Genomic DNA, 6769 nt, shown 5'->3' on the forward strand with positions numbered 1-6769 from the left:
GATGTATAAAGTGGCAATTCCTGGTAGTTAAGGCATGCACACCAGATAGAAATATTGGTTCAATAACATTGGGGCGGGGTGTGCTGTTTTGTGCCCTGGTTCAATAACATTGGGCGGGGGGTGTTGTTTTGTGTCTTGGTTCAATAACATTGGGCTGGGTGTGCTGTTTGGTGTCTTGGTTCAATAACATTGGGCTGGGTGTGTGCTGTTTGGTGTCTTGGTTCAATAACATTTGGCGGGGTGTGCTGTTTGGTGTCTTGATTCAATAACATTTGGCGGGGTGTGCTGTTTGGTGTCTTGATTCAATAACATTGGTCGGGGTGTGCTGTTTGGTGTCTTGGTTCAATAACATTGGTCGGGGTGTGCTGTTTGGTGTCTTGGTTCAATAACATTGGGCGGGGTGTGCTGTTTGGTGTCTTGGTTCAATAACATTGGGCGGGGTGTGCTGTTTGGTGTCTTGATTCAATAACATTGGTCGGGGTGTGCTGTTTGGTGTCTTGGTTCAATAACATTTGGCGGGGTGTGCTGTTTGGTGTCTTGGTTCAATAACATTGGGCGGGGTGTGCTGTTTGGTGTCTTGGTTCAATAACATTTGGCGGGGTGTGCTGTTTGGTGTCTTGATTCAATAACATTGGGCGGGGTGTGCTGCTTGGTGTCTTGGTTCAATAACATTGGGCTGGGTGTGCTGTTTTGTGTCTTGGTTCAATAACATTGGTCGCGGTGTGCTGTTTGGTGTCTTGGTTCAATAACATTTGGCGGGGTGTGCTGTTTGGTGTCTTGGTTCAATAACATTGGGCGGGGTGTGCTGTTTGGTGTCTTGGTTCAATAACATTGGGCTGGGTGTGCTGTTTGGGTGTCTTTGTTCAATAACATTTGGGCGGGGTGTGCTGTTTGGGTGTCTTGGATTCAATAACATTGGGCTGGGTGTGCTGTTTGGTGTGATTTGTTCAATACATTGGGCGGGGTGTGCTGTTTGGTAAACCAAATTTGGCCACAAACATCCTTGGGGAGGTCGAACAGAAACTTGTATACATTTTGGCTCTGACCCCCCTGGGCAGGAGGGGCGGGGCCAATAGGGGAAATAGAGGTAAAATCCTATAAATCGCTAATTGTCCAAGAGTTTACTGCATGGATTGTAACCAAATTTGGCCACAAACATTATTGGGGGAGGGGGAACAGAACTTGTAATAATTTTAGGTCTGACCCCCTTTGGGGCAGAGAGGGTGGGGCCAATAGGGGAAATAAAGGTAAATCCTTTAAATAGCGCTACTATCCCAGAGTTCTGAATGGAATGTAACCAAATTTGGGCCACAAACATTCTTTTGGGAAGGAGGAACAGAACTTGTATAAATTTTGGACTCTGGTCCCCCAGGGGGCAGGAGGGGCGGGGCCCAATAGGGGAAATAGAGTAAATCCTTTAAATCGCTACTTGTCATAGAGTTCTACATGGATTGTAACCAAATTTGGCCACAAACATCCTTGGGGGAGGGGGAACAGAACTTGTATAAATTTTGGCTCTGACCCCCCGGGGGCAGGAGGGGCGGGGCCCAATAGGGGAAATAGAGGTAAATCCTTTAAATCGCTACTAGTCATAGAGTTCTGTAATGGAATGTAACCAAATTTGGCCACAAACATTCCTTTTGGGGGGAAGGGGAACAGAACTTGTATAAATTTTGGCTCTGAACCCCCTGGGGGGCAGGAGGGGCGGGGCCCAATAGGGGAAATAGAGGTAAATCCTTTAAATCGCTACTTGTCATAGAGTTCTACATGGAATTGTAACCAAATTTTGCCACAAACATCCTGGGGGGAGAGGCAAACAGAAATTGTTATAAATTTTGGCTCTGTACCCCCTGGGGCAGGAGGGGTGGGGCCCGATAGGGGATTTAGAGGTTTAATATTTAAAATTCCTTCAGAAAAAGAAACAAAGAACACTGTTTCAGAACATAACTTGGCATTACAAACCAGGTGAGCGATACAGGCCCTCTGGCCTCTGTTTCACTGTTTTTGTTGCCACGTTGACTGCAGATTGACTGCACGTTTTGTGCTGGTTTGTCAAGGTTTGTCAAGGTTTTGACGGCAAGCCAAGGTGGATGATAGCCGTTTTGATGCGTTCTGTCAAGGCATCATCACTGGCTTGTTTAGCGGTGGATAAGTCCCCAGAATGTAAATACGGCGGGTTACGTCCTATTACGTCATACGTTGCAAGCATTATATGGATAGAGTAACATTGCCTTGCCTGGTGCATTTTGCTACTTTTTTGGGGAATTATTTGTTTTAATAGGGATAGAAATAGTCATCATCAAACACATTTTAAACCATCAAATTATTACGAAACTATTATTGTAAAAGTCAGATTAAGTGATAACAATTACAGAAAAAAATAGACACCTGGCTAGAAAGTTATATGTCCCACATTTTGGCAGTAGTGGGGAAATACAGACAGGGGGTAAGGGTGTGTGTCAGGGGGTAAAAGGTAAATCCTTTAAATGTATTGGTAAGAGTTTGGCCAACAAGCCCTGAAAACATTAAGAAATTTTATAAATTTTGGCTACATGGATTGTCACAGGGGTAAGTTATGGCACAAATACATTGTATGGCTTTCATCCTTAGTAAGACGGGAAGCCAAGTGAGGGGGAAAGTTCGGATGCTTGTCACGTGTACAGGGGTAAGTTATGTAACAGGACAGAGGGAACGTAAGTTATCCTTGATAGGGGTGCTAAGTTATAGTGTACCTTTAACAGGGGAAACAGTTTCCCTGTACAGGGGTAAGTTATGTTGTAAAGACCGTGTTCACAAGGGGGTATTAGTCAAATTGTCACAGGGACAAGTTATGACAAAATTCAATGGCAAGTTATGTCACAGGGGTAACAGTTATGTGTGTCAACAGGTGTAAACCTATTAACACATGTTTACAGGGTGGTAAGTTAAGTGCTGTTACGACGGGGTCAAGTTAATTGGTGGTCACAGGGTACGTTATGTTGTGTCACAGGGGGTAAGTTATTGTGTCTTGGTTCAGTGGGTAAAGTTATGTCTGTTGACAGGGTAAGTGTATGTCAAGGGTTACAGGGGTAAGTTATGTGTGTCACAGGGGTAAGTGTATGTGTGTCACAGGGGGTAAGTTATGTGTGTCATCACCAGGGGTAAGTTATGTGTGTCACAGGGTAAGTTAAGTCTGTCAGGGACAGGGGTAAGTTATGTCTGTTAGCAGGGGGAGTTAGTGTTTGTACACAGGAAGGTAAGTTATGTGTGTCACAGGTGGGTAATTTATGTGAGTCACAGGGGTAAGTTCCAGATGTCAAGTTACAGGGTAAAACAAACAGCTATGTCTGATTGACAGTTAGGTAAGGTTCAATATGTCTGTCATACTGAAGGTACGCTCACAGGGGGAAATTAAAAGGGTCAATGTAATTTATGTGTTGTCACAGGGGTAAGTTATCGTGTGTCACAAGGGGGTAGGTTATGGTGTCTCGGGTAAGTTATGGGTTACCACAGGGGTAAGTTAACGGGGGTTATGTGTGTCAACAGGGGTAAGTTATGTCTGTCACAGCGGTAAAGTTATGTCCTGATCACCAGTGTAAGTTATGCTGTTCACAGGGGTAAGTTATGTGTGTTACACAGGGGGTAAGTTATGTCACAAGGGGTAAGTTATGTGTGTCACAGGGGGTAAGTTATGTGTGTCACAGGGGGTAAGTTATGTCACATGGGTAAGTTATGTTGTGTCACAGGGCAAGGTAAGATTTATGTGTGTCACAGGGGTAAGTTATGTGTTTCACAGGGGTAAGTTATTGTCACAGGGGTAAGTTAGTGTGTGTCACAAGGGGTAAGTTATGTGTGTCACAGGGGTAAGTTATGTGTGTCACAAGGGGTAAAAGTTATTTGTGTCACAGGGGGTAAGTTATGTGTGTCACAGGGGTAATAGTTATGTGTGTCACAGGGGTAAGTTATGTCACAGGCGGTGTTATGTATGTCACAGGGGGGTAAGTTATGTCTCAGCGGAGTAAGTTATGTGTATCACAGGGGGTAAGATATGTGTGTCACCGGGGTAAGTTATGTGTCACAGGGGGTAAGTTAAGTGTGTTCACAGAGGGTAAGTTATGTGTGTCACAGGGGGTAAGTTATGTGTGTCACAGTGGGTAAGTTATGTGTGTCACATGGGGGATAAGTTATGTGTGTCACAGGGGTATGTTAGTGTGTCACAGGGGTAAGTATGTTATGTCACAGGGGGTAAGTTATGTTGTGTCACAGGGGGTAAGTTATGTGTGTCACAGGGGGTAAGTTATTGGTAAATCACAGGGGGGGGTAAGTTATGTCACAGGGGGTAAGTTAATGTGTTTCACAGGGGTAAGTTTTGTGTGTCACAGGGGGTAAGTTATGTGTGTCACAGGGGTAAGTTATGTGTGTCACAGGGGTAAGTTATGTGTGTCACAGGGGGTAAGTTATGTGTGTCACAGGGGTAAGTTATGTGTGTCACAGGGGGTAAGTTATGTGTGTCACAGGGGGTAAGTTATGTGTGTCACAGGGGGTAAGTTTTGTGTGTCACAGGGGGTAAGTTATGTGTGTCACAGGGGGTAATGTTATGTGTGTCACAGGGGTAAGTTATGTGTGTCACAGGGGTTAAGTTATGTGTGTCACAGGGGGGGTAAGTTATGTGTGTCACAGGGGTAAGTTATGTGTGTCACAGGGGGTAAGTTATGTGTGTCACAGGGGGTAAGTTATGTGTGTCACAATGGGGTAAAGTTATGTGTGTCACAGGGGGTAAGTTATGTGTGTCACAGGGGGGTAAGTTATGTGTGTCACAGGGGGTAAGTTATGTGTGTCACAGGGGTAAGTTATGTGTGTTACAGGGGTAAGTTATGTGTGTCACAGGGGGTAATTTATGTGTGTCACAGGGGGTAAGTTATGTGTGTCACAGGGGTAAGTTATGTGTGTCACAGGGGGTAAGTTATGTGTGTCACAGGGGGTAAGTTATGTGTGTCACAGGGGGTAAGTTATGTGTTCACAGGGGTAAGTTATGTGTGTCACAGGGGTAAGTTATGTGTGTGTCACAGGGGGTAAGTTATGTGTGTCACAGGGGGTAAGTTATGTGTGTCACAGGGGGTAAGTTATGTGTGTCACAGGGGGTAAGTTATGTGTGTCACAGGGGGTAAGTTATGTGTGTCACAGGGGGTAAGTTATGTGTGTCACAGGGGGTAAGTTATGTGTGTCACAGGGGTAAGTTATGTGTGTCACAGGGGGTAAGTTAGGTTATGTGTGTCACAGGGGGTAAGTTATGTGTGTCACAGGGGGGGTCCAAGTTATGTGTGTCACAAGGGGTAAGTTATGTGTGTCACAGGGGGTAAGTTATGTGTGTCACAGGGGGTAAGTTATGTGTGTCACAGGGGGTAAGTTATGTGTGTCACAGGGGTAAGTTATGTGTGTCACAGGGGGTAAGTTATGTGTGTCACAGGGGGTAAGTTATGTGTGTCACAGGGGGTAAGTTATGTCACAGGGGGTAAGTTATGTGTGTCACAGGGGGTAAGTTATGTGTGTCACAGGGGGTAAGTTATGTGTGTCACAGGGGGTAAGTTATGTGTGTCACAGGGGTAAGTTATGTGTGTCACAGGGGGTAAGTTATGTGTGTCACAGGGGTAAGTTATGTGTGTCACAGGGGTAAGTTATGTGTGTCACAGGGGGTAAGTTATGTGTGTCACAGGGGTAAGTTATGTGTGTCACAGGGGGTAAGTTATGTGTGTCACAGGGGTAAGTTATGTGTGTCACAGGGGGTAAGTTATGTGTGTCACAGGGGGTAAGTTATGTGTGTCACAGGGGGTAAGTTATGTGTGTCACAGGGGGTAAGTTATGTGTGTCACAGGGGGTAAGTTATGTGTGTCACAGGGGGTAAGTTATGTGTGTCACAGGGGGTAAGTTATGTGTGTCACAGGGGTAGTTATGTGTGTCACAGGGGGTAAGTTATGTGTGTCACAGGGGGTAAGTTATGTGTGTCACAGGGGGTAAGTTATGTGTGTCACAGGGGGTAAGTTATGTGTGTCACAGGGGGTAAGTTATGTGTGTCACAGGGGTAAGTTATGTGTGTCACAGGGGTAAGTTATGTGTGTCACAGGGGGTAAGTTATGTGTGTCACAGGGGTAAGTTATGTGTGTCACAGGGGGTAAGTTATGTGTGTCACAGGGGGTAAGTTATGTGTGTCACAGGGGTAAGTTATGTGTGTCACAGGGGGTAAGTTATGTGTGTCACAGGGGTAAGTTATGTGTGTCACAGGGGTAAGTTATGTGTGTCACAGGGGGTAAGTTATGTGTGTCACAGGGGTAAGTTATGTGTGTCACAGGGGTAAGTTATGTGTGTCACAGGGGGTAAGTTATGTGTGTCACAGGGGGTAAGTTATGTGTGTCACAGGGGGTAAGTTATGTGTGTCACAGGGGGTAAGTTATGTGTGTCACAGGGGTAAGTTAGTGTCACAGGGGGTAAGTGTGTCACAGGGGGTAAGTTATGTGTGTCACAGGGGGTAAGTTATGTGTGTCACAGGGGTAAGTTATGTGTGTCACAGGGGGTAAGTTATGTGTGTCACAGGGGGTAAGTTATGTGTGTCACAGGGGTAAGTTATGTGTGTCACAGGGGGTAAGTTATGTGTGTCACAGGGGGTAAGTTATGTGTGTCACAGGGGGTAAGTTATGTGTGTCACAGGGGGTAAGTTATGTGTGTTCACAGGGGGTAAGTTATGTGTGTCACAGGGGTAAGTTATGTGTGTCACAGGGGGTAAGTTATGTATGTC

The sequence above is a fragment of the Argopecten irradians genome, chromosome 7, assembly GCF_041381155.1.
Source record: "Argopecten irradians isolate NY chromosome 7, Ai_NY, whole genome shotgun sequence".
Taxonomy (NCBI): domain Eukaryota; kingdom Metazoa; phylum Mollusca; class Bivalvia; order Pectinida; family Pectinidae; genus Argopecten; species Argopecten irradians.